Source organism: Mus caroli, unplaced genomic scaffold (genome assembly GCF_978045245.1).
Source record: "Mus caroli unplaced genomic scaffold, Mus_caroli_1 scaffold_1, whole genome shotgun sequence".
NCBI lineage: Eukaryota > Metazoa > Chordata > Mammalia > Rodentia > Muridae > Mus > Mus caroli.
This window is the reverse complement of record NW_028227256.1, coordinates 170,040,224-170,067,072: the sequence shown is the minus strand read 5'-3', so window position 1 is coordinate 170,067,072 and position 26,849 is coordinate 170,040,224. Positions and strand designations below refer to the sequence as shown.

The following is a 26,849-nucleotide window of genomic DNA, read 5'->3' as shown; positions in this document are numbered from 1 at the left end:
AGGCGGCCGTGCTTTCCACATGTATGCTTTCTGTATAAGAGTTGCCTTGGTCATGGTGTCTCTTCACAGCAGTGGAAACCGTCACTAAGACACAGCATATGTCCTACTTCAGTGTGTACGCTAGCCTGGTTCCTTCATCAGTCCTTACCCGGTAGCATCTGTGCTCTGACCTTCATCTGTGTAAGTCTTACTCATCCTTCATCTCCACAACCTTCTGAGATGCAGCGTGTTCTTCCAATAGCACCAAGGCAGACCCCACTCCACTGTGGTCCTTCTCTGTGTAAGCGTCTCTCTGTGGTTGCCCTGTCCACATGGAGATTTATTACTCTCTCATGTGGATGTCTATGTGACCTGGGATAGATGTTTTAAAGTCTCTGAGCAGTTCTTTCCTTACCAGGGATAGCATATATGTCCCCATGCTGGTGCACGACAGTGTTCAACAAAACGGCATCTGTAGCAGGGTCATTAATGCTCTTATGGCCCAGTGCTTACCACTGTTGAGTTGGCTCAGCATCTGCTTGCTGCTACCCACCTGGAGAGGATGGGTTTGTTTCTTTCTTCAGATGGGGCTTTCACAAGTTATTTCCTCCTGAGCTGTGTCTTGTTTTTTTTTTTCCACTTCACTGGGATCTACAAGCTACTTGCTTGTTTGTTTGTTTGTTTTTAAATCATTTTTAAAAATTGACAAAGTCACACATGTCTATTCCACACCATTCAAAGAGTGCTTAAGTATGTGGAGTTTCAACAAACTTCCAAATCAAACAGTCCACCCCTGAACTGCATGCATGTGTGTGCATGCTTGTGTAAACATGCACATGCCATTGTGTGTGTTTGTGTGTGTTTTTGTGTTTGTGTGTGTTTGTGTGTGTTTTTGTGTTTGTGTGTGTTTGTGTGTGTGTTCTTGTGTTTGTGTGTGTGAGTGTGTGTGTGTTTGTGTGTGTGTGTTTGTGTGTGCATGTATGTGTTTGTATGTGTGTGTGTGTGTGTATGTGTGTGTTTGTGTGTGTGTGTATGAGGAGACATTTGTGGAGTGGGTTCTCACCTTCCACCACATAAGTTCTGGGGATCAAACTCAGGTTTTCAGGCTTGGCAATAAGTTCCTTACCTCGTGAGCCATCTTGTTGCCTCCCCAAAGTAATTCTCTCTCTCTTCTCTCTCCTGTTTTTTTGAAAGAGAGTCTCTCTCTGTAGCTCTGGACATCCTGGAACTCATTGTGTAGACCAGGCTGGCCTTGAACTCACAGAGATCTGCCCGCCTCTGCCTCCTAAGTGCTTGCATTAAAGGCATAGGCCACCAGGCCTGTCCCCTAAAGTAACTCTTGTTAGCCATTTTGAGATGGTTCTTTCAGACTGTATTTTACAAGTATTTGTAAACCTTGGAGCACTAATTTAATATTATAAAATAAATTTATCTTTATGGCCTGGAGAGATGGCTCAGCAGTTAAAAACACTGTTCTTCCAGATGACCCAGGTTTGATTGCCGGTACCCACATGACAGCTCACAATTATTTACAACTTCAGTTTCAGGAGAGACCACCATTATACCATAGGGATACCAGTTGTTTCTCCGTGTTTTCTGACTTTTAGACAGTGTGGTCAGCCTCCTCATCCTCCCACAGGATTGCATCCTTTCTTAAACCCTGGCTTAAAACCTGTTGCTCCTGTCAGTCAGAGCAATAAGAAAAGAAACTAACAGACACACGCCACTGTTTAGTTTTCTTCTAGGGATATATTATAAACACATTCTATAACACCTTACACAGAGACTAACACCACTTTTACAGCCCATACATGGGGCATGTATTGTAATCCCTTAAACTATTTCCTGCTGAGGAGCAGATTATCCATGCACACAGTTAAGCAATTGTATGCATTTTTTATTTTTTGTTTTTTTCAAGATAAGGTTTCTCTGTGTAGCCCTGGCCATCGTGGAACTTGCCTGTAGACCAGGCTGACTTCAAACTCAGAGATCCGTCTGCCTCTGCCTCTCAAGTGCTGGGACTAAAGGTGTGCGCCACCACAACGGACTCTGCACATTTTCGAAAGTAGATTCCTAGAAAGCAATGTAACGAGCATGTATATTTGAGGTCTTTAAATCTGTTGTTGAAGTGTGTGTGCATGTGTGCAGGTCTGCACATGCCACGGCACATTTGTGGGGTCAGAGGACACCTTGGCTGCTACCTTTGCTGAGGCAGACTCTGTCTTATTTCTGCCGCTTTGTGCACACTGCATGTTACCTGGCCTGGGAGCTTCCAGGCTGTTCTTTGTCTCTGCCTCCTCTTGCTGCAGAGTTCTGGGATGACAGATTTAGGCCACCACATCCAGCTTTTTACATGGTTTCTGGGGACTGAACTCAAAGTATTGGGCTCATCTTACAACTGGCAATTTTACCCACTGAACCTCCTTCCTGAACCCACATTTAATAGTTTGATAGGTACTGACAATTGTTCCTCAAAAAGTACAGTATTTTATTTTATTTTATTTTATTTTATTTCTGAGTCAGGGTCACGCTAGGAAGCACTGGACAGCTTCAAATGTTCAGTGTTGCTTCTTGCCTCTGCCTCCCAGGTGCTAGGATCATAGGCCCGAGCTGTCAGCCAGCTTATCTGTCTTCTATTTTGAACCATGGGTGAAAGTTCATATTCCTCTACATGCTCATCCTACAGATACAGTCATCCTTTTCTTATATTGCCAATTTGCAAGAAAAAAAAACCCAGGAAATTTGTTTTTAATTCAAAATTTTCTTGTGATTTGAAGTTGATGCATTTATGGATATTGCTATTTCTTCTATGTGTCCTAGGCTTGCTGAAAGTTTTGTTTCAGTCATTTAGAAGAAGTTTAGCATCTTTTTAGTCCTAGTACTTAAGAGGCAGGGTCAGGGTCATGTCAGGGTCAGGATCAGGGTCAGGGTCAGGGTCAGAGGCAGAGGCAGAGGCAGAGGCAGAGGCAGAGGCAGAGGCAGAGGCAGAGGCAGAGGCAGAGGCAGAGGCAGAGGCAGAGGCAGAGGCAGAGGCAGAGGCAGAGGCAGAGGCAGAGACAGAATCTCTATGCCTATGAAGCCAGCCTGGTCTACACAGGAAGTTCCAGGCTGGCCTAATGGCATAGGTCTAGTTCTAGCTACGCAGATGGCTGAGGCAAGAGGAGTACAAATTTAATGCCTGCCTGAGTTGCAGAGTAAGTTCAAGGCAGCTTGCTCAATTTAACAAGACCCTATCTCAAAATCCACATTTACAAAAGGAAAGGCTGGAGAGGTTGTTCAGTGGCCCAGAGCCCTTACTGCACTGTCATGAGGACTGAAGTCTGGATCCCATCACCCACATCAGGTTGTACATCACCAACACCTGTAATCCAGCTCTGAGGGAGCCAATGTTCCATTCTGGCCTTCACAGGCGAGTGCGAGCGCGCACACACACACACACACACTCACTCACACACCCCCCCAAAGATACACTCACTGACATACACATAAGGACTAAAATAAACATTTAAAAAAATAGTTGGGATGTAGCTCAATGGTAGCATGAAGTAGAAACTTAAGGGTTTTTTTTGTTTTTTGTTTTTTTTTAGAAAGTTGGTTAGATGGTGTTGGGGGCAAACGGGTGAAGAAATGTCTAGCTAAAGTGGATACAGATGAAAGAATAAGACAGATTTATAAAAGAACGTATAGTTAAAATAGATATAGGTGGAAGGATATTTTGTTAAAACAAATATGTGAAAGGACACATGATAAAAGATTTTTTTTTAACAGCACATATATATTGGTCTGCCTTATATTGTGTAGTTGAGTTACACTTCTTGGGACTCCATAGAGACAAATATATCAAAAAATCTTTTGGTGGTGTGTTACACTTTTTTGTTGCTTCTGTGGACTCGGCTGATTGGCAGAGTGATGTCAACTGAGACAGACATACATGCTGAGACAAGACACGCAGCAGACAGTGACGGAGGCTGAGTTTGGCTCGTTGGTACAGCTAGCTGTGCAACACTTGTGGGTCTCGAGTATTCCCTGATCTTTACTTCCTTGAGAGAGGCACAGCTGAGAACTTCTGGTGTTCCTGTTGGTCCCTGATGCCGACTCAAGCTGAGGCTGAGGCCTGGCTGTCTCTGCTAGGCAGTGCCACTGCTGCTGACTCATGTTTGCTATCCTGACTCTACTGAACTGGACTGCTGGTGTATCCGTGAAGTGTTTACGAGCTGCTGCTGCTGACCTGTGAACTGAATTGCTGATTTCCAGACAACACAGACAAGAGTTGCTCCAAAGAACCTTTCTAAACAGATCCTCTCCTTCCCTCCCTCCCTCCTCCCTGCAACCCCCCAACCCCACCCCGCCCATATCCTTTCTTTTCCACTACCTCTGGTGGGTAGTGGGCTAAAAGAGAGGTTAAAACATTTAAAAATCATCATTAAAAATGGGTTTTTATATAGTTACATTCTTCCCTCCCTTAACTTTCTTCCTCTAACCCTCCCACGAGCACTCTCCGCTCGTGGCCTCTGTTTCTTTAATTGTTGATACACACATACATCTTACTCAGTTCATATAATGTTACCTTATGTATATTATTTCATGGCTGACCACTTGGTATTGCTTAACAAATTGGTGTGCTCTTCCCTGGGAAGACCATGTCTCTTGCTCTCAGCATTTCTTAGTTGCCTGTAGTTCTTTGTCTAGAGGGAAGTCTCTTGAGCATCCCCTTGCTTGTTAGCACATCTATGGATATCATTGTTCAGATCTTGTTTAGGCAGCCATGTTGATGAGATTTCAGGGATGCAACCTCTTTAGCATTTCTAGGTGGCATAACCTTAGCAAACTTTCTGTTCCTTTGCCTCTTACAATCTTTCTTCCCTTCTCTTGCAATGATCACTAAGTCTTAGATGCATTATTGTGTTGAAGGTGTGTCAGCTGGGACTGGGCACCACACGGTCTCTTCTTTGCATTTTGATCAGTTGCGATTTTTGTAATGCTCTCCCTCTGTTGTAAACAGAAGTTTATTTGATGAGGGGTGAAAACTACATTTATCTGTGGGCATAAGGGGAAATATTTAGGATACAGTTGGGGATTATGTTGGTTTGATAGAGTGGCTTTTAGGTTCTCTTTCAAGGTCTGTGATTTCTCTTGTTCTGGATGGTTGGCTATATTTACAATACCAGACATGTTCTTCCTCTTGTTGATCAGGACCTAAATCCAATTAGAGGGCTGTTGATTTCCTCCAAGGTATGTGTGCCACTATTGCACCCTTATGTTATTGGGGCACGTTGGTCATTATTGTGGTTCATAGGGATCTTGGCTGGGTAGGTCTGTTGATTTCTTCCCTCTCTTGGACGCTTGCATGACATCTTCCTGTACATAAAAGCTATTCCTCAGGGAGGAGATTTCAGGTCGACCCAGCTCAGGTCCTCTGAGTCCTGCGTCTTCAGCAATAGGAATTTAGTTTCACCTCTGAGGGACATATGAGGGCAACAGCAAATAGCCAATAATGTTTTGGAAGTCTTTTGAATTGACCAACAGTTCAAAGGGGCCTTCTCATGCCTGCTGTTGGGGTTTTTGTTAGATCCATACTCTATGGATCTTGAGGAGAGCATTCTGGCACAACGGCCCTATTTTTGTACAGTGGATGGAATTTCAAATGCAATGTATGATATACAGTTCATCTTTTATGTGTACATATATTCTGTACATGCTCTGCAATCTATCATATAAGATTTCCCCCTGTTTCTGCAATAAACATCCTTGATTGTGCTATTTTGTGTATCACAGGATTAGTTAATAAAATGTGGTGGTTTGAATCTGCTTGGCCCATGGGAAATGGCACTATTAGCAGGTGTGGCCTTATTTGAATACATGTAGCCTTCTTAGAAAAGTGTGTCACTGTGTAGGTGGGCTTTGAGGATGCCCAGTGGGCAAGCTCTGCCCAGGGTGGAAAAGAGCCTCCTTCTGACTGCCTGTGGAAGACAGTTTCCTTCTGGCTTCCTTTGGAACAAGATGTAGATTCTCCAACACCACATCTGCCTATGGGCTGCCATGCTTCCTGACATGATGATAATGGACTGAACCTCTGAAAGTGTAAGGCAGCCTCAATTAATAAATTGTTTCCTTTATAAAGGTTGACTTGGTCATGGTGTTTCTTGACAGCAATAAAACCATAACTAAGGCATACTGTATTCCTAAAAATGGAATTGGAGGGGCTGGAGAGATAGCTCAGTGGTTAAGAGCACTGGCTGCTTTTCTAGAAATCCTGAGTTCAGTTCCCAGTTCCACATGGTGGTGGCTCAAAACCAGCTACAATTGGATCTAGTGCCCTCTTCTGTTATTCAGGCACACATGCAAATAGAGCATATACATAAATCAATTAGTCTTTAAACAATGCACCTTGTCATATAAAACATGCAGATCTATATCCACACTAAGCTCATGTCCCATTTCCTTGATAGGAAGACTTTATTAATATTTGATATTATCCAACTATTAAATTGTACTTCTTAGGTAAAGTGATAGAATGTGAAAGATATTATTTCTCTGCTTGATTGTTTGGAATTTTCTAACTCATTCTAAGGTCTTTAGAATTACAAAGTTGCAGGAGCCACAGGATTATAGATAGTAACTTTTTGCCATGCCGAATTTAGTTAGTTCATTTTGTGTTGTTAGGAATTAAACCAAGGAAAGACAAGTGCTCTGTCACTGGACTAGATATCCAGTACTATTTTTACTTCTTATTTTGAGACAAGCTCTTACCAAGTTGTCTAGATGGGACTTTGTAACCTAGGTAAGCTTTGTACTTAAGATCTCCCTGCCTCAGCCTCCTGAGCAGCTGGTTTACGGGCGAGAGTTACCAGTCCCAGTTTATGAAGAAAATGTTTGCATTTTGGGTCTTAGTCTTTTCTGCTCTAAAATTATAACAGGAAGAAAGAAACATTACGTATCCTAATGATCATTACTGTTTTATTGTTTCTTGTCCTTTAGTACTGGAGGCCAAACTCAGAGCCTTACGCATACTAAGTATGAGTTCTACCAGTGAGCTTATCTGCAGCCCTACTATCTGTATTTCATTAGATGTTAAAATTTAGGTAGCAATCCAACTTTATTTTCTCCACAGGTCACTCTATTATCCCATATATTTAATAAAACATCAATTAAAAATATTATTACTTTGCAATATTTTTTATAGATTTCTTTCTCTTCTCTTCTCTTCTCTTCTCTTCTCTTCTCTTCTCTTCTCTTCTCTTCTCTTCTCTTCTCTTCTCTTCTCTTCTCTTCTCTTCTCTCCTCTCCTCTCCTCTCCTCTCCTCTCCTCTCCTCTCCTCTCCTCTCCTCTCCTCTCCTCTCCTCTCCTCTCCTCTCCTCTCTTTTCTTTTCTCTTCTTTTCTTTTTGAGACAGGGTCTCATGTAGCCTAGATTGGTCTCTAACTTCTTATGTAGTCAAAGATGTCATTGAACTTTTGATTCTCCTATCTCCTCTTCTTCCTCCTCTTCCTTCTTCTCCTCCTGTATCTCCCCCTCCTCTTTCTCCTCAGTCCTGAGATTATAGGTGTACAGAACCATGCCCAGTGTTTTCGGTATCAAGGACAGAACCCAGGGTCAACTCATGCTAAACTCTTCACTCGTACTGTACCAACTGAACTGCATTCCTGTTTTGAGAATTTTGAGTTTTGAGACATTAAAAATGTGTAAAGCTTTAAACATTTATTTTAGTATGTAGGTATATACACATGTCTATGTTTGCACATGCACATGTGTTAGGTGAACATGTGGTCAGACAACTTGCAGTTCGTTTTCTCCTTCCCTCATGTGGGTTCCATAAATCAAACTCAGGCATCAGGCTTTGCAGTAAGTTCCTGTGCTGGATGGTTTTATGTCAACTTGACATAAGCTAAAGTCACTCGAGGGGAGGGAATCTCAATTAAGAAAATGCTTCACTAAGATGGGACTTCTAAGATAGGGCATTTTCTTAATAAGTGATTGATGGGGTAAGGCCCAGCCCATTGTGGGTGGTGCCAACTCTGTCTGGTGGTCCTGGGTTCTTTAAGAAAGCAGGCTGAGCAAGCCGTGGGGGGCAAGCCAGTAAGCAGCATTCCTCCATGGCCTGTGCATCGGCTCCTGCCTCCAGGTTCCTGCCCTGTCTGAGTTCCTACCCTGAGTTCTTTTGATGATGAACAGTGATGTGGAAGTGTAATAAATTTTTTCCTCCCCAAGATACATTAGTCACGGTGTTTTATCGCAGAAATAGAAACACTAACTGCCCTTACTTGCTGAGCCATTTCATTGGTCTTTAAGAGTTATTTTTAGTAACACAGTTACAAGGTCTTTATCAAATATATGATTTTCACTCATTTTCTCCCTAGTCTTCAGTTGGTCATAACTCAAAGTGTCTCAATTCCAGCATTCAGGAGGCAAAGACAGACGGATCTCTAAGAGTTTGAGGACAACTTGGTCCACAAGGGGAGTTTTAGGTCAGTTAAGAAGACATAATAAGGGCTGGAGAAATGGCTCAGTGGTTAAGAGCACTGACTGCTCTTCCAAAGGTCCTGAGTTCAAATCTCAGCAACCACATGGCAGCTCACAATCATCTGTAATGAGAGCTGATGTCTGGGTGTCTAGGGTGTCTGAGACAGTTACAGTGTACTTGCATATAATAAATAAATCTTTTAAAAAAAAACATAATAAGAGGGTTGGAGAGATGGCTCAGAGGTTGAGAGCACTGATTCTTCTTTCAGAGTTCCTGAGTTAAATTCCAGCAACCACATGGTGGCTTACAACCATCTATAATGCAATGTGGCACCCTTTTCTGGTGTGCAGGCATATATGCAGACAGAACACTGTGTTGGTAATAGATAAATCTTTTTAAAAAAATACATGGTGATATTCTGCTTCAAAAGAACGAAACAGGTGTCTTGAGAATAGTTTTGTTGTTGTTTTTCAAGACAGGGTTTCTCTGTGAAGCCCTGGCTGCCCTGGAACTCGATCTGTAGACCAGGCTGGCTTGGAACTCAGAGATCTGCCTGCCTCTGCCTCCTTAGTGCTAGGATTAAAGGTGGGTTGCCCCCATTGAGCAGCTTGAAAATGGAAACTCTTAATTCTAATTTATCATTTTCTTTCATGCACCTTGTTCGTGGCATCCCACCTGTGATGGTTTGTATATTCTTGGACCAGTAAATGGCACCATTTGGAGGTGTGGCCTTGTTGGAATAGGCGTGACCTGGTTAGAGTAGGTGTGTCACTGTGGGTGTGGGCTTAAGACCCTCACCCTAGTTGCCTGAGAGTCAGTCTAACACTAGCAGCCTTTGGATGAAGACATAGAACTTTCAGCTCTGCCTGCGCCATGCCTGCCTGGTTACTGCCATGCTCCCACCTTGATGATAATGGACTGAACCTCTGAACTTGTAAGCCAGCCCCAAGTAAATGTTTTTTATAAGACTTGGCTTGGCCATGGTGTCTGTTCACAGCAGTAAAACCCTAACTAAGACACCACCTAAGAAATTTTTGCTTATCTCAAAGTCACAAAGATTTTTATTCCTACTTCGATGTTGCTGTTTTGAGACAGGGTTTTGCTATGTAGGCCTGGCTGATGCAGAACTTTACATGATCCTCTGCCTCTGCCTTTAGAGTGCGAAGATAAGAGGCATGGTCTATCACACCTTTTATGTCATGTTTTCTTCTAGAAATTTCTCTGTGCGTGCATACATATGCACTTGTGTATCTGGTGCTGGGGGCCAAGCCCAGAGCCTCATGCATGCTGGTCTATCACCAAGTTATACTCCAGCTGTATTTGGGACTTCCTATTGTGTTCCATTCAACGTGTCTGTCTTTGTACTTACGTCCCTATTGCCCTAATTAAATGTTATTAGTCCACTTTATTCTTTTTCAACATTGTGTTGGTCCTTTGCATTTCTATGTAGTGTTTAGAATCACTTTGTCAATTTTTTCCTTTCCCCCTCCCCCTGCTTTATTTATACTTTTTCTCTTTTTTTCCTTTTTTGTTTTTTCGAGACATGGTTTCTCTGTATAGCCCGGGGATGTCCTGGAGCTCACTTTGTAGACCAGGCTGGCCTCAAACTCAGAAATCCACCTACCTCTGCCTCCCAAGTGCTGGGATTAAAGGCGTGCGCCACCACTGTCCGGCATTTATACTTATTTTTTTTTTTAAATATTTGCCAGCTATGTATACAATTTATTTTTAGTTTTAAGTTATTTGTGTGTGTCTGCATGGTTCTGTACATGTATGTAGGTGTTTTTAGATTCCCTGGAACTGGAATTGTAGGCAGTTGTGAGCCTCCATGTGGGGACTGGGAATGGAACTCAGGCATTGAACTTAATCTATAGATCTGTGTTGGGGAGAATGAGAAAGTCTTTCCTTCTTTCATCTCTCTCTAATATTTTTTTAAAAAGATTTGTTTATTTTATGAGTATAATGTAGCTGTCTTCAGACATACCAAAAGAGGGCAGGATCCCATTCCAGATGGTTGTGAGCCACAATGCGGTTGGTAGGAATAGAACTCGGGACCTCTGGAAGGGCTGTCAGTGCTCTAAACCGCTGAGCCATCTCTCCAGGCCTTTCTTCAGGCCTCTCACTAAAATTTTGAGATGAATCCCTGGCTGGCTTTGACCTGCTGTGATCCTCCTGCCTTGGCCTCCTACATGCTGGGGTTTCAAGTGTGTACCATCACACTCAGCTGAAAATTAAAATCTTAATATTGCGTTGTCTTGCAATCCGTGAAAGCATGCACTGCTTCAATGATTTAGACCCTCCTTGATTGCTCTACTTAGTGTTCAGTAGCTTTCAGTGAACTTGACTTGAACATTTTTTGTTAGATGTAACCTTAAACATTTCATTATATTCACATTGTGTATGTTTTATGCTCTTATAAATAATATTTTTAAAGTAGTTTTATGACCTAGTCCAAGGCCTCATGACCTCTGCCATGGGGCTACATCTTCAAGCCCCACTAACCTCTCTGCTTTTGAGACAGGGTCTTTCTATGGCCTATAGACTGGTCTTGCATTCCTAGACTTTATCCATCCTTTTGACACACTGTCCCAAGTGGTCGGGAGCGTAGGCTTGCAATAGTGTCCCCAGCTAAACTGTTTCATTGTGTGTGTATTCATTTCTAATGTTAAGGGTTGTGTTGTATTCCTTTAACACTACACTTGAGGGTTGAAGAGATGACTCAGGTTTGGAGCACTGGATGCTTTTCTAGAGGACCTGGATTTGATTCTAGCATTCACGTGGTGGTTGGCAACCATTTGTAACTCCAGTTCTCGGGTATTTGATGGGATGGGTTCTTCTGACTTCTTCAAATACTGGCCACAAATGAGGTGTACAGACGTATACGCAGGCAAAACACTCACATACATAAACATTTTTAGGACAGCTCTCAGCCACTAAGACAACGAGTGTATATAGACATAATCGATCCCTCCTCACCTTTGGAATTTTAATTAAGGGCTTTGCACGCGTTATGCAAGTACTCTGCCACTGATCTATATCCCCAGCCCCACTTTGTCATTGTGTGTGATGTCTGAACATGTGTGCCCTGCTCCTTCTTATTTTTTATTTTGAGGCAAGCTTTCACTAAGTTGCTCATCCTGGCTTTGAAAGCACTCTGTAGCCTAGGCAGGTCTTGAACACAGGATCCTTCTGTCCAGCCTCCAGAATAGCTAAGATAATGAATGGGCTTGCACCAACTAGCCTGGTCAGATTTGGTTTTCTTTATTGTCTTCATAAAAATGGGCTAGGAACTATTTCTCCCACTTCGTTTTATAGAGAGGGTCTAGAGAGCTGGCTCCTGGTTTAAGAGCACTTGCTGCTCTTCCAGAACACCACAGTTTGGTTCCCAGCATCCACATTGGGCAGCTTACAACTGCACGTGTTTGAACACTTGGTCCATCATAAGGAGTAGCACTATTAAGAGGTGTGGCTTTGTTGGGATAGCTGTGGATTTGTTGAAAGAAGTGTGTCACGAAGAGGTGGGCTTTGAGGTCTCAAAAATCTCAAACTAGTTCTTTGTCTGCTGCCTTTGGATCCAGAAGTAGAGCTCTCAGCTCCTTCTCCAACATCATGTCTGCCTACCAAGACGATAATGGACGATACTTTTCCTGTATGAGAGCTGCCGTAGTCAAGCTGGCTCTTCACAGTCAAAAAAAAAAAAAAGAAAACAAAACAAAACAAAAGAAAAAACCCGCAAAAAACCAAAACAAACAAACAAACAAACAAACAAAACTAGACAAGAAACTACTCTCACTTCTAGAGCTTGTTAAGTCTTCTCTGATAGACACAGTCTGTGGGGAACCTCTGGGATGTCTGCCTGGTCCATCCTTGCTGTCCAAGTCCATGAACTGGTGAGGAGTTAAACAAACCTTTACTGAAGGCCTTGATACTAGGAGTCTCCCTCCCCGAACAAGATTCCCGAAAAAACAAAACAAAACACCAAAAAAAAACCAAAAAAACTAAAAAACAAAAACCAAAAAACAAAAACCAACCAACCAAACAAAAAAACCCCAGAGGTGCTGAGGCATGGAACAGGGAGGGGCAGGAAGCTTGACTAGAAATTTACTGGGGCACTGTGTTTCTATGGAGGGATTTCTGTTACCTCATTACTAACTTTTTTTTCCCGTATTTTTTTTTATTGGGTATTTATTTCAATTACATTTCCAAATGCTATCTCAAAAGTCCCCCACACGCTCCCCCACCCACTCCCCTACCCACCCACTCCCCCTTCTTGGCCCTGGCATTCCCCTGTACTGAGCATATATAGTTTGCATGACCAATGGGCCTCTCTTTCCACTGATGGCCGACTAGGCCATCTTCTGATTCATATGCAGCTAGAGAAACTCATTACTAACTTTTATGTGAATAGAATTGAGGTTTGAAGAAATAGGTGTCTATGCATTCAACATCCAAGAATGGTAAGCCAGACACGGTGGTATTTGGGAAGCTAAGACAGGAGGCTTTTACTTTTTTCTTTTCTTTTTTTTTTAAAAAAAAGATTTATTTACTTGATGCATGTGAGTACATTGTTGCTCTCCTCAGACACACCAGAAGAGGGCATCAGATCCCATTCCAGATGGATGTGAGTCACCATGTAGTTGTTGGGAATTGGAACTCAGGATCTCTGGAAGAACAGTCGGTGCTCTTAATTGCTGAGCCATCTCTCCAGTCTAGGGTTTTACTTTAAAAAAAATATTTTTTATTGTACTTATTCAATTTACATCCCACTCACTGCCCCTCCCACAATCCTTCCCATACCTCACCCTCCCCTTTTCCTCTCAGCAGGTGAGGGTCCTCCTGGTATTCCCCTACCCTGGCACTTCAAGTCTCTGTGAGGCTAGGTGCATCCTTTCCCACTGAGTCCAGACAAGGCAGCCCAGCTGGAAAAACATATCCCAAGTATAGGCAACAGCTTTTGGGATAGCCCCATTCTGGTTGTTCAGGACTCACATGAAGAACAAGCTGCACATCTATTACATATGTGCAGGGAGGCCTAGGCCCAGCCTGTGTATGCTCTTATGTTGGTAGTTCAGTTTCTGAGAGCTCCAGTGGTCCAGCTTAGTTGACTGTTGGTCTTCCTGTGGAGTTTCCATCCTCTCTGGGGCCTGAAATCCTTCCTCCTATTCTTCCATAAGAGTCCCTAAGCTCCATCCACTGTTTGGCTGTGGTTGTCTGCATCTGTCTGAGTCAGCAGCTGGGTGGAGTCTCTCAGGGACAACCATGGTAAACTCCTGTCTGCAAACATAACAGAGTCTCACTAATAGTATCAGGGATTGGTGCTTGCCCATGGGATGGGTCTCTGGTTGGGCCGGTTATTGGTTGGCCATTCCCTCAGTTTCTGCTCCATGCCCTGTCCCTGCATTTCTTGTAGACAGGATAAATTTTGGGTCAAAAGTTTTGTGGGTGGGTTGGTGTCTGTATTCTTCTACTAGGGTTCCTGCCTGGCTACGGGAGGTGGCCTCTTCATGTCCCATATCCCCAGTGCTGTGACTCATAACTAAGGACACCTCCACTGATTCTTGGGTGCCTCCCTTATCCCAGATCTCTGTCTCCTCCTGGAGATGCCCCCTACCTCCTCACCCCCATCAGTTGCAGATTTCCATTCATTCTCATGGCCATCTGGCCATCCCTGACAGGAGGGTTTTAAATTATAAAGTAGCCTTACTACCAGAAGAGATCTTGACTATGGAATGAAACAAATAAACCCCCAAAGTTCAATTTGTTCCCCCTATGTATTCCTTCAGGTTCCTGGCCTCCCTGGTTTCCAATCTCCCTCTGATTCTGCAGGTTATCCTCCTAGGGAAAATTGTGGTTAGATGCCACCTACCTGGGTGCTCTTCTTCTTCCTAAAGAATTAGGTAGGCTAAGTCCTTCAGATCCTGAATGCCTGACCCTTGTCTTTGGGTCTTGGCTTCACTACTCTCTGAGATTTGAAGATGTGTGAAATTCATTCTAAGGCTGAGAGTGGAGGCTTGTTCAGAGAGTTGTTGGATAGGAAGCACTAGAATGATTACATTTAATGTCAGATACCTGTATAAGGTAGTACTCTCCTTGCAGATATAACTTCCCAATTACATCCGGTTCTCGGAGAAGAGGAAGAACTGAGTGTATTCCCGTCTCACACCTAACAGACATCAATCCTGAAGTCTCCCATACGTACGTACATACGTGACATCTTGACTTACATCTCAAGCTTCAGCTGGGGCCTGCTCTACAAAGTCATTTGTAATTCTGACGTCAGAAACTCATTTCCAATTCTTTGGGGCCCCGTCTCCGGGTCTGGGAAACAAGCTGGCAGAATGTGAATATAATTTACACTAAACATTAAAGAGATCCTGCCCGTAACGTAACGTGGCAGTTCTAACCCTGTCAAGTTATAGACTAGTGCTCAACACTGGACGTGTGCTTTGGACCGATAAGGGGACTCTGAGGTCTTTCTGTCTCCTTTTACTGTCTTCCACTGTTCTGCCCTTTCCTTGCATTCCTGGTGTGGTTACAGGACCCCCAGAGCAGTCCAGTGCCTGGCACATGACAGATGTAGGTGAAGGAAGGTCATTGTGTTTGCAGACTGTGGTACTTGAAACTATGACTGTATTTCATTCACGTCGTCTTAACGCTAAGTTCTTTGCTAAAATGCGGGAACAGTGGCTGAAGAGAAACAAGGGTTTGGGCAGAGCTGAAGGGAAGCAGCGTTTGTTTAGATTCTTCACCTTTGAACAGCCATATGCGGACAAAGACAATCTGTCCTCATTTGGGGACTGGTTAGAATGTATAACAGAGATGTGCCTGAGTTTTAGGGAAGACTCCATTAGAGAAAGGAACAGAGACTGGGAGTCGCCTTCTCTGGGATTTCTTAATCACAGGGTTGGGAGGGGCAGGTATCAGAATTGAAAGGTGGAGATGGTGGGGGTGTGGAAACGTGTTCGAAGATGCTTTTGAAGCGGCACTGTTCTAGGTAAGTGGCAGGTTACAAGGTAAACAGTACTAGCAGTAATGTAATAATGTAATAATACTTTTGCTTTCATTCACTCCAAGGGCGACCTGGCCTTCCCACAGCTACTTTATGGTGGGCTCGTCCCTGTTGGGTTCCTAGGCACTTTAGCAACTCTAACTGGTTTGTATCTTAGTGTGCTCTGAAGTGGAAATGCCCTAAATGTGCCAGATAGTTTATTCTAGCCTACATTCCCTGGGTCCTACCTGCAAAGCTAAATTAGCCAAAAGTTCTAGGGTGGAGAGCTTGGAGTTCCGCATCGACCCGTTTTTTTTTTTTTTGTTTTGTTTTGTTTTTTTTTTTTTTCTCTAGGCTTGCTGGGAGAAGGCCCCCCTCTCCTCTGGTGCCCCAAGTCGCGGGCCCTCGTCTTCTCCCCCTCCCCCTCTCCCCTAGGGCAGGATTCCCTTTGTAATTAATCCCAACACTCAAACCAGAGGGGAGGAAAACGTGTTAATGAGTGAGCGTCCCAGTCTGACTAGGCGGTCTTCGCTCACAGCTAGAACACCGAGTAATTAAATTATTTTTGGAAGAAGGAGGGGTATGGTGTCAGGGAAATACCGTATACATGGGAGAGGGGCCTGTCTCTTGTCACTAATTAATATCAGGGATGACCCTTTCGCAGTTCTAGGCCGGAGGGGACCAATCTTCCCACGTCTCAGATTCCACTGGAGTTTGTGAGGCCAGGTTTGTGGTTCCAAAGAAGAGAATATGGCCAACATCAGGGCCTAGGGGAAAGGTCTTCAATCGGGGGTCGAAGAAGACAGCTCCAAGAGGGGCTGCGGGCTGGACCAAAGCCAAGAGCCGAGGCAGCTTCAAGCACACCTTCCTGGCCAGGTCTGGAAGCCAGGAGCGGATTCCCAGGATCCAGAGGGCTCAGGGCATGGCCAGGCGCAGGGCTGGGGGTGCCGCGACTCGGGGAAGAGCCGGGCCGCAGACAATGGACGCAGCAGCGGGAGGGGCGGCGGCTGCAGGAACAGCCGGGAGGCGGCACCTGGGAGCTCTCTCCCCGCCCCCTGCCCCCTTCTGGTCCCCTCCCCCTCTGGTCCCCTCCCCCTCCGCCGCCGGCTCCAGATCTGATTCCTGATCCCCGATTGCTTGGTCCTGGGTCCCGCCATGGGAGCCTGAGTGCCCTGCAGTCCCCCCCGGCCCCCTGCCCCCGGGGCCTCGAGGGGGAAACAGGCGAGTGGTCTGGGACGGAGCCGGGGTGAGCGACCTCAGGAGCCCCCCTCGTCAACCCCCATCGCCCGCGTTGCCGGTTCTGGAGCGCGGAGTTCGGAAGGACCCGGTGCGCTGCGGATACAAAGGCGCGGAGCGGAGCGGGGCGTGCGCCCAGTCCACCCGGCTGTTCGCAGCGGCGGGTGAGTGGCGGGCCGCGGGGGCGCGGGCAAAGTTTGCAAAAAAAAAAAAAAAAAAAAAAAGGAAAGAAAGAAAGCAACAGAAAAAAGAAGGAAACCATGCAAAAGATCAGGGAGCGCCCGGCCCTGGAGAAAGCAGGGTGGCTTCTGGGGGAAGGGGGGCTTGAGGCACCCCCCTTCCGGTCTGTCCCCCCACTGCACAGCGGAGTAACCCCAACTTTGGGGAGGGGAAGGGGCGTATGGGGAAGGGGCGGAGCCCAGGCCTTAAGAGCCGGGGACTTTCCTGGGCCGGGGGGCCCAGGGCGGGCGCCTGAACGATCCCAAGGGAAACCCATTGAAGCCGGGGATTGGGTAGCGTGTGTTGGAGGTGGTGGGAGAGGCCGTGGAAGGATCGGAGGCTGGAGGTATTGGAAGCTGAAGGTAGGGATGCATACACACCTTTGGAGTGTGGGAAGGGGCAGGTATGTGTTTGAGAGATGGCCCCGCACAGCAGTGTGTGTGTGTGTGTGTGTGTGTGTGTGTGTGTGTGTGTGTAGCCCAAGGATGGGACTTGCGGCGATACTGGTGAATGTGTGTTGGGGTGTGTGTGTGGGGGAACCAACGACATCATATTTGTCTCTTGTCCTATTTACTCATCGGAGATCCTAAGCACTGCATTAGTGAGTTTTAAAGGGTTGGTTGGGGGATCAGTATGCATGATTCTTTGTTTTTGTGTGTGTGTGTGTGTGTGTGTGTGTGTGTGCATACGCCTTGACGTCCTGCGTGTTCCTGCAGGTGGGCCCTGGGTTTGGATGTGTAGATGTGTGTGTGTGTGTGTGTGTGTGTGTGTGTGAGAGAGAGAGAGAGAGAGAGAGAGAGAGAGAGAGAGAGAGAGCTGACCACACATCTGCTGTGTATTTGGGTATGTATTTGTGTGTATACTCAAGGGAAGGGGTGTGTGTCTGTGTGTGTATGTGCTGAGAGAGGGGCTTATGGGAAAGAGGTGGGCAGGTATTAGAGAAGGTGGGTTTATAAGAGCTGAATGGGTGGTAGGCATATATGGGTAGGTGTGTATGCACCTGTGTGGTGGGAAGGGGTGTGAGTGTGTGTGTGTGTGTGTGTGAGAATCTGTGCTCTTGTGAGTAACCTGTACTGATGGGTAGCTATGGATATGTGCTCGTCTTTGCTAGTGTGTATTTTGAGTGTGTACTGGGGGTACCTCTTGTCTCTGCAGGCAGATTTTCCTGGCAGAAAGCCCACAGGGAAGGCTGTCTGCAGGATTTGAATGGCCCTGCCTAGATTCAAGGGTAGTGTCTTGAGTGTGAGACCCCTGTGAGGATTGTGCATTGGTGGTGGGGTGGGGGGTAGTGCGTTGTCTTAGGTGATGCTTATTTGGGGAGATGGACTTTTCTGGGAGCTGGTGTGTGTTGTGGGGGATGGGGAGGTGGAGGAGCCCAGTAGTCTTAAAGGAATTTTGGGGTTCAGGAGTCAAGGACATAATAGTGGCCTTCCTCGCTGTCACAGGCTGGGCTTTAGTGCCCTTTGAGGCCATACGCTTGGCTTCTCTGACCCAGTTACTCTCTTTGAGGCCACGGTTCTCTTGGAAAGCCATCTTGAAGGTGGCTACTTCAGAGCCCTCCAACTCTGCCTTGGCTCTAGGATCCTGAGGGGTGTGAGCTGGAGGCTAGAAGCAGCATACACCAAGGCATGAGGCCTTTCAGGGAGTGGAAGGGTTGATAAAGTGGCATGGGGTGCTTCTCTGGGAGTTTCTGCAAGTGGGTCCAAGTAGTTTATCCTGCAGTTTTTTTTAATTAGAAGCACACTCTGGATGGAGTGTTTGTGTGTGTGAATATGTGTGTGTATATGTGTGCATGCATGTATGTGTGTCTGAGAGTGTGTGTGTGCACATGCGTTCAAGTGTGTGCACATGAGTGTGTTTCTGTGTAAATGTGTGTCCGTTTGTGTGTGTTGGAGTTCAGCTTTCAAGAGGGCAGACGTCCACTTATTGGGAAAAGGGTCTGTATTCATCCTCGTGAGAGTGGGTGAAAGTCAGACTGGGGGATAGACATCTCTTCCTCCCTGAGAGGTAGCAGCTACCTCCTTTCCCTTTGCTCTTCTTCCTTCCTTTTTGGGGTGAAGGGAAGACAGGGGTGGTCATTTCCTCTGGGACCCAAGCCTTCTTCCCAGCTGCACGTTCTCAACTCTTCTTGCTGCCAGAGGTTAGTTAGGCGGAGACACTGGTTTTAAGACGGGGGCTGGAGTTGCACATGCCCATTAGGGTCCTGGGTAATTGCCACTGGAATGTTGGTCTCTAATGGGCATGTGCAGTTGGAATGTTCCATCTTTAGCCCTCAGAGATCCCTACCCTCCATAAAGCCTGGGGAGAAGAGGGGGAGAGGGCTAGAAAATATTGGAGCAGGAAGAGGCAGCTATGAAAAGTCTGTCCCCGCCCAGTGTCCCATCTCTTCAAGCCAGGCACCTATCAGATGGTTTTTCCCAGGGCCTGCAAGGCACCCCTGTCCTAGGCAAGTGGCCTGGTTTTCTGCATACCTTGTTCGCCCAGTGTATGCTCCCTACCAGTAGGAGTTGTCCTCCAAGGGGGAGGAATTGTGGTCAGACAATGGGAAGTGCCATTTCAAAGAGTGCTTCCCGACCGGGAGCCAATGGCCACTCTGGCCCCTCCTTCGCCATTGTCTTGGTCCTGTTTTGTACTTTCTCTAATTCCCCCCTGCAGGGCTGCCTTCTCTGGTGTCTGCTCCCTCACCTTCCTGGAGGTCTTGGAGGAGGAAGGTCTTTCCTTTTCCCTGGTCCTTCATTCCCTCTGAGGCTCAGGGACTCCGCTCTTCTCCTTTGCTGGTTCCTACATTATGAGGCCCAAAAGGAAGAGGTAGCCAGTTTCACTTAGGGCTAAGAGCAGTGTGACCTGGTGCATGTAATTAAGCTTCATGCCCTAGCCTCCTGGGAGGTTTAAGACACCATCCCCCAAGGAATCCCAAGTCCCCACCCTGCACTGAGACCTCTCTCCTTCGATGACAGTTTGCTCTGAACTTCTAGCTTCGCTGCATCCCCATTCTGTGACCCGAGATAAAACAGCTAAGTTTTGGAAGCCTCACCTGTTACATGCGGTTGGTGCTAGGTTCCTCCTGGTAGGTTTATGACGACCAAGTGAACCAACCTGGGAAGAGTGTGTTCCTCAGTGTCTGACACAGCGGGGGGATGACTTAGTAAGTCCTGGCTGCCGTGGCTTGGATGGTGATCCATGGATGGAGTAGGTGAGGGAGTGAGGCTATGTGTTGTCTTTTCTCTCCTCTGGCAGACCATATTCAGCACAGTCCACTCTGCCAGGTGCTGTGTGAAACCCGGGGGATGGAGTGGGGAAGAGACACTGTTCACAGGGGAAACACGCTTGGACACGTCGATCCCCGGAACCCCCCCCCCTTAGTGCCGTATGGAGGTGTATTCTGGAGGCCTTTGCAGCATAGAGTTTGGTTCTGTCTGAGGTGCAGTATTGGGCAAGGTTCCTGAGGGAGATGTGTTGGCCACTATTAAAAGTTAACATGAAATGCACTTCTTTCAAGAGAATGGAATTCATTGCACAAACAGTATGATTCAACCATCTCTGTCCAGCTGTGGAACATGCTCACTAGCTCTGAAAGAACTGCGGACATACATACAGTTGTTTCCAGTGCCCTCTTGTTTAGTCCTTGGCCACCCCCAACCTACCTTTTGTCTCTGTGGAGTTGCCTGTTCTGGCTTTTCTCTCTAAATTTCATCATTTTATGTCTGGCATCCTCTTCTCAGAATGTTTGCAAGGCTCACTCATATGTACGTATGTATGTATGTATGTATGTATGTATGTATGTATGTATGTATGTATGTATATATGTATATACATCACAGTATATGTACTTTTTATGGCTTAGTAATATTCTACTACACAGGATATTCCTTAGCTTATCCCATTTATTTATTTGTTTATTTATTTGTTTATTTATGTATTTATTTTTGAGGCACAGTCTTTTTTTTTTTTTTTTTCATCTTTGGCTGACCTGGAACTCACTATGTAGACTAGATTGGCCTGGAACTTGTAGAGACCTGCCTTCCTTTCTGGCTCCCGAGTGCAGGTATTAAAGTCCTGTTCCATGACGCCTGGCCGTTCTTAACCATTTTTAAAGGCTAGGAAGACAGGGAGAGAACTGAGGGGCTTGTTGGTCGAGGCTGAGCTGTGAGCAAGGATGTCTGTGGGGTGTTTGGTACTGCTGGATCTTGACGTGCAAAGTGGCGATTTGGCCTCAGTTTCCCTAGCTATAAAACAAAATTAACAATCCCTTTCCTTTCCCGTCCCATCCTGTGGAGGTTGTCGGTGGAGGAGGAGGCATCAGGGAGAGGAGAGGCTGGGGCAGTATTGTCAGACTATTTTTTCCTCCTCTTTCCTGGCAGCTCCCACCTGTGTGCTTCTGCTCTTCTCCCTGTGGGATTCATCTTCCAGCTTTGCCTCTGATCAACTTCCCCCCTCTCTGAGTTGACCTGAAACCCCTCGCCCTCTGCAGGTGGGTAGTCCTGTGCTCCATGTGATTTTGATACCAGACGGACTCGGACTCTCTCTCTCTACCCCGTTTGGCCTTTGACAGCCCTTTGTCACCTTCTCTGTTGAGATCTGGCGAGACCTGCAGTGCGCCAGGCAGGATCTTTGCATCTCTTCTCCCCACCCCCTACCCCTGCGCAGTACAGAGTGGGAGGCAGAGGCTTCCATGGTGGGGCTCTTTAGAAATGAGCTGTTGCAGTGCCAGTCTTATGCCCCTGGCAAGGTTGGTAATTACAGACAAGACAGCTGGGAATGGGTTTGGGAAAAGCAAACTTGGAATCCGAAGTACTGGGGCTATCCTGGTAATCAGGGTGGGGCCCTGAGAGGGGAGAGTGGCAGTGTCTGGGGGCTGGGGTGGGGCAGGAGGTTTGGGGCCTCTTTCCCTGCCCATCGATGCATAGCTAGGATGAGGGTCTGGAAAAGAATGGGAAGCCAGTGGATCCTAGGCCTGACGACTCTGAGGAAGAGGGAGGAGAAGAGTGAGAAGCTGGGGGACCAGAGAGCTCCTGAGACATGGGATGGATCCGCACGCGATTAGTTCCTGGCCCATGTTCCTGTTGGGGAGGAGCCGTCTCTGCATCCAAAGATGGTTCTTCCTAATGAGTGGAATCTACTTTTTATAATGAGGCAATAAGGAAAAGAAGCAGAAGGCTTGGCTATGCAGTACCTAAAAGCTGGGGACCAACCTTTTACTACCAGTTATAAAAAATAATTTATTAATTTGTATTATTTATGTACATTGGTGTTTTGCCTGCATGTATGTCTGTGTTGAGGGTGTTAGATTCCCTGGGACCAGAGTTACAAACAGTTATGAGCTGCCTTGTGGGTACTGGGTATTGAAGTTGGGTCCTCTGGAAGAGCAGCCAGTGCTCTTAACTACTGAGCCATCTCTCCAGCCCTGAGCATCAGTGTCTAATCTATCCATCTATCTATTTATTTATCTCTTTACCTACTTACTTTTTCCCTTCCTTCCTTCCTTCCTTCCTTCCTTCCTTCCTTCCTTCCTTCCTTCCTTCCTTCCTTCCTCCCTCCCTCCCTCCCTCCCTCCCTCCCTCCCTCTCTCCCTCCCTTCCTTTCTTCCTTCCTTCTTTCGTTCCTTCCTTTTTACGGTAGGGTCTCACTGTAGCCCTAACTGGCCCAAAACTTCCTTTGTAGACCAGATTGGCCTCAAACTCAGAAATCAGCTTGTCTCTCTGCCTCTCAAGTGCTGGGATCACAAAGGCATGTGGCCAACACACCTGGCCTTATTGAGCGCTTTGTGTTTTAGCTTCTGTGATTTACTGGGTACATTATTATATAGAAAACTATTGTCCCCATTTTACAGACAGGAACATGAGCTTGGAGAAGGCAGGAAAGTCTTCAGAGATGATGTAGCTCCTAACTGCTGTTCTTGGTCTCTGTGATTTCTTTGCTCTCTGGGCTTCCTTTTCTCAAAGTCTCTTTGTGTTCCCATGATGCCATCCCTGTTCTGATTGTTCAGTGTTGGCTTCAATCTTGAATGTGACTAATCCTTCTTCCCCCTCGAAAAGCTAACACAAGTCCAGATAGCCTGACGAGTAGAGACCTCTAAGGATGAGACCCTGTGGGGTCTTAGGGAGGAGCCCAGCCTTTTCCCTGGAGGAACACCTCACTGTCTAAGACACTGCAGGTTCCTGTGGGAGCGGAAGCTCTTTCTACCTGTGTGGAGCTGTAGCCTGACTCTGCAAAGAGACTTAAGCTTCACCTCTATAGCTCAAGGAGTCTGTGGAAAGGAACATGGCTGTCATTGTTGTAGAGAGGGACGTGGCTGTCACTGTCCTGTGGTTTTTCTCACAGTCGTAACCGTAGGATTTCAAGTTCTGCTCTCAGCAGAGCCTGGCTCCCCCAGCCTGGACAGAAGGCAAGAGGGGGTTTGTGAATGGGGGAATCTGGTTTTATTAGGGTGAGGGAGGAGGTCGGACAGAAACAGGCGCTGAGCCTGAGGTCTGATGTGGTAACTCAAAAGCCAGCCAAGTGTGAACAGAAACACATATCTTGTCACCTGCTCTACCCCAGGAATGGAAGTGGCACATAGAAAGATGGGGGAGTTGCTAATCTCCAGGAAGAGTGAGAAGCTCGCTCTGGTGAGGGAGGCGGGTGTTGTTAGGAGGGTGGAGGCTGGTTGCAACTCTTTTGGCCTTCTCAGTGTTCCTCGATATGAGTGGCCCTGGGCTGAGGTAGGTGGAGGAGATTTTATGGAGAAACTCAGGCCTGGCATTCCCGCCCCCCCCCTCCATTGGGTCTCACACCTTGAGGCTCACTCTACTGCTTCCCCATACAATCCGGCCGTCACCCACGGCATCCCATATGTCTTTCTTCCACATACTCCTTCCCCATGTCTCAGCTCTCCTGGTCCACATTGCCAGTCTGAGGTTGGCTGACTTCCTAACTAACTCTTCCTGCCTTGAGGCAGGGGCTGGGTGGACAGGCTTTGAGGTCTCTTGGGCCCAGGCAGGGGCAGTTGAGGCCTACGTAGGACTGAAAGGCTGGGTGGCATTTTGTTTGACTGTGTGTGTAGGAAGTGGGCCTGTGGGTCAGCAGAGCTCACTTACTTCCTATTGCCCTTTTTCCAGTTTCCGGGGGGAAAAAGTTAGTCTTTCCACACCTCACCTGGTATGTGGGGAGGGGCCTCTTCTGCCACAGCCTGGGAGGCAGCAGCTCAAACCCCTGTGGGTGGGGGAAATTAAATAGAGCATCCTGGTATTTTAGTCCTGGTTGCCTCTGTGTCCTTTTACTCCCTATAGCCTCAGCCTGGGAAAGATGCCAAAGGGAATATTCATCCCTCAACATCCTGCCCAAGACTGACCAGGGATGGGTCTTGGGAGTCTAGGGGATGGGATGCTATGGGGGTGCGCTGGTGTTTGTGTGTGAGCGTGTGTGTGTGTGTGTGTGTGTGTGTGAGTGCTGGGTTGGGCCAGGGACTCTGAGAGTTGCATGGGGGGTAGGGGTGCCAGGGAGAGCGGAACAGGTCTCTACAGAACCTGCCTGGCCAGGGTGGGTGGAGCTGGGTGGGGCAGGCAGGAACCATTCCAGGTTTCAGAAGGGGAACTAGAGTGTGTGTGTACGTACGCGTGTGCGTGTTTGCATGTTTGCGTGTGTGTGTGTGTGTGTGTGTGTGTGTGTGTGTGAGTGTTTCAGTGTCTGGATTTGGAGGGTACCCTCCTCACTGCCTGCTTTACCTTGAGGGGAATTATAGAAGGTGGGAAGGGGTGGGGCTCTGCTCTTCAGCTCCGTTTTAGTCAGTCTCAGGTGCCCTGGCAGGAGCCTATCTGTGGGCTCTTCCCTGCTATTCTGCCCCTCCCCTGCTAGGAGAAGGATCCTGCCCCCACCCTGGGGCTGTGAGAATGGTGAGCTCATGTCTGGCCCTCCTAGGAGAGTGCTTGGTTAGCAGTATGGGGGTGGGGCACCTGGTCCTGCAGCCCTCCAACTGGGTGCTCTGAGATCCATCTGCCTTCTTGGGCCTCTTGAGTCTCAGGAGAGTCACTGGGTTTTTTTTTTTTTTTTTCTGAGGGTTTAAGAGTGAATCTGGGAGCCCATTTTAAGGCTTAGGGTAGTTGTGGCCCCTGCCCACTCTGTACCTTGATTCTTTCTTTGATAGGAAGGATCTAGCATGGGTTTCTTGGGATGGGTGGCTTGTCTGAGTCCAAGGCTGGATGGGGATGGATGGAGTGTTCAAGTTCTTTGGAGCGGTGACTGGTTGGGTACAGAAACTGTCTATTCTGGAGGTGGATCCTTAGGCCTGACCTCTGACCCCGTGTCACTTGTGGGAAGGCGCTGGGCAGGAGTCATCATAGTCTTCCCCTCTCCTCAGCTTCTTGTGGTGTTGTCTGTTGAAAGAACCAGAGCCAGAAGGAGGCTGGTGGAAGAATTTGCTGGCCCTGTAGGAGATCCCCTCAAACCCAAGTGTTGGCGACATTTTCCCGCCAAGAGGCTAGAGTAGGCTGTGGTAGAAGTAGTGACTGCTGGCCAGCCATTTACTGACCTTCTCTGGGCCTGACTTTATTATCTGTAAAACTTGGTTGGTTTTATGGCCGAGTCACCATTCAGCTAGTGCTTCTTGGGTCAGTCCACTGTCCCGCAGTGAGGGAGAGAGAGGGCAGAAGCAGAGAGCTCCAAGTTAGGTGCCTGTACTTTTACTCAAATCAAAAGCCTTAAGTCTCTTATTATTGCCTGGCAGGGCCACCTGGTTGGACTCATCTTTGAAGCTCCGGGAAATAGTATGGTGTAGGCAAACCTTTGAACCTTTGTTCTGCTTTTTCATGATCAGCCTCATGACTAGGTGCTCTGCTCCTGGGCCGATGGCTAAGTTAAGTTACTCCCACCCCCACCCCAAAGTAGGCACTCACGGCTTGGAAGTACAACTTAGGAGTTACTACTTACCTACCCATGGGTCGCGGTGAAGAAGGGTAGCCAAGCCAGATTCGGTAAGACCCTGACTGATTCTTGGGTAGGAATCAGAGAGGGTGATAACAGGCAAGGGCCCACAGATGAATGCCTCTTCCCAAGAGCACCAAAGGAGTAACTGTGGCCAGGCAGGACTACTCTTCTTGATCCCCGGCTGAGAAGAGAAAATGGGGCCTACCAGAGACAGACACTGATCCAAGCAGAACTTTTAGCTTCTTTCCCATTTTCCCAGCCTCATCTTTTTCTGGCCAAAGTCTTCTCACATGAAAGGCAGGCTGAGTCACCCTGGCTTCTGCTTTTTCCTAGATGCATCCTCATTGTGTTCTCCTTGGGCCCCCAGCCCAGGTCTGAGGACCTGAGCTGCATTGCAGGCCTTGAGCAGTGGCAAAAGGACACAGTGACCACAGGTAAACACACACACACACAGACACACACAGACACACACAGAGACACAGAGAGAGAGACACACACACACAGACACACAGACACAGACACACACACAGAGACACACACATACGCACACACACAGACACACAGACACACAGAGAGAGACACACACACAGACACACACATACACATGCACACACACATACACACACACACACACACACACACCCACACACACACCCCACTTGACTCTCCACTCAGCTGAGGAAGAGTCAGTTGGTCCTGGTCTGTGTTTACCCTGCACCCCTACCTACTCACACACCCTGTACCCCAGGGCCCTGCTCTCTCTGCCTCTTGCCAGGTTTTCAGTTTATATTTTCTCGAGGCCTCCAATTGTTTCCATGAAGAAACCCGATCCCAAGCTCAGACAAAAGCTGGGGCTGCCAGAGGAGAAACCCCATTCTCTCCCCCTCCATCCCATTCCCCCACCTCTATAACCTTTCTCGCTTTGGATGCTGGGTATGGGTTCCAGGACCTGGCTGCCATCACCTAGGCAACAGGGGGCTTTGGTTGCTATGGTGATCAATGTGGGAGAAGCTGGGCAGCCGGGACAAAAGCCCCCACATTCCCCTCAGCCCTCCTCCCAATTCC

General features: G+C 47.1%; 1 protein-coding gene and 1 pseudogene across 3 annotated transcripts in view; one reads left to right on the top strand and one right to left on the bottom strand.

The window, feature by feature from the left end:
• Nucleotides 1–13,452: 13,452 nt before the first annotated feature.
• On the bottom strand, nucleotides 13,453–16,857 carry LOC147006269 (uncharacterized; annotated as a pseudogene).
• Vangl2 (VANGL planar cell polarity protein 2) overlaps nucleotides 16,537–26,849 on the top strand; it is a 25,101-nt gene continuing 14,788 nt past the window's right edge. The window contains exons 1-2 of one of the 3 annotated variants that reach the window (XM_085842989.1): nucleotides 16,537–16,828; nucleotides 21,245–21,354. The gene's annotated coding sequence lies outside the window, so the exon portion shown is untranslated. Of the gene's footprint in view, nucleotides 16,829–17,129; nucleotides 17,246–21,244; nucleotides 21,355–26,849 lie in introns of those variants that run through there. The other 2 variants (XM_021171541.2, XM_029479027.2) reach the window with 2 other exon arrangements.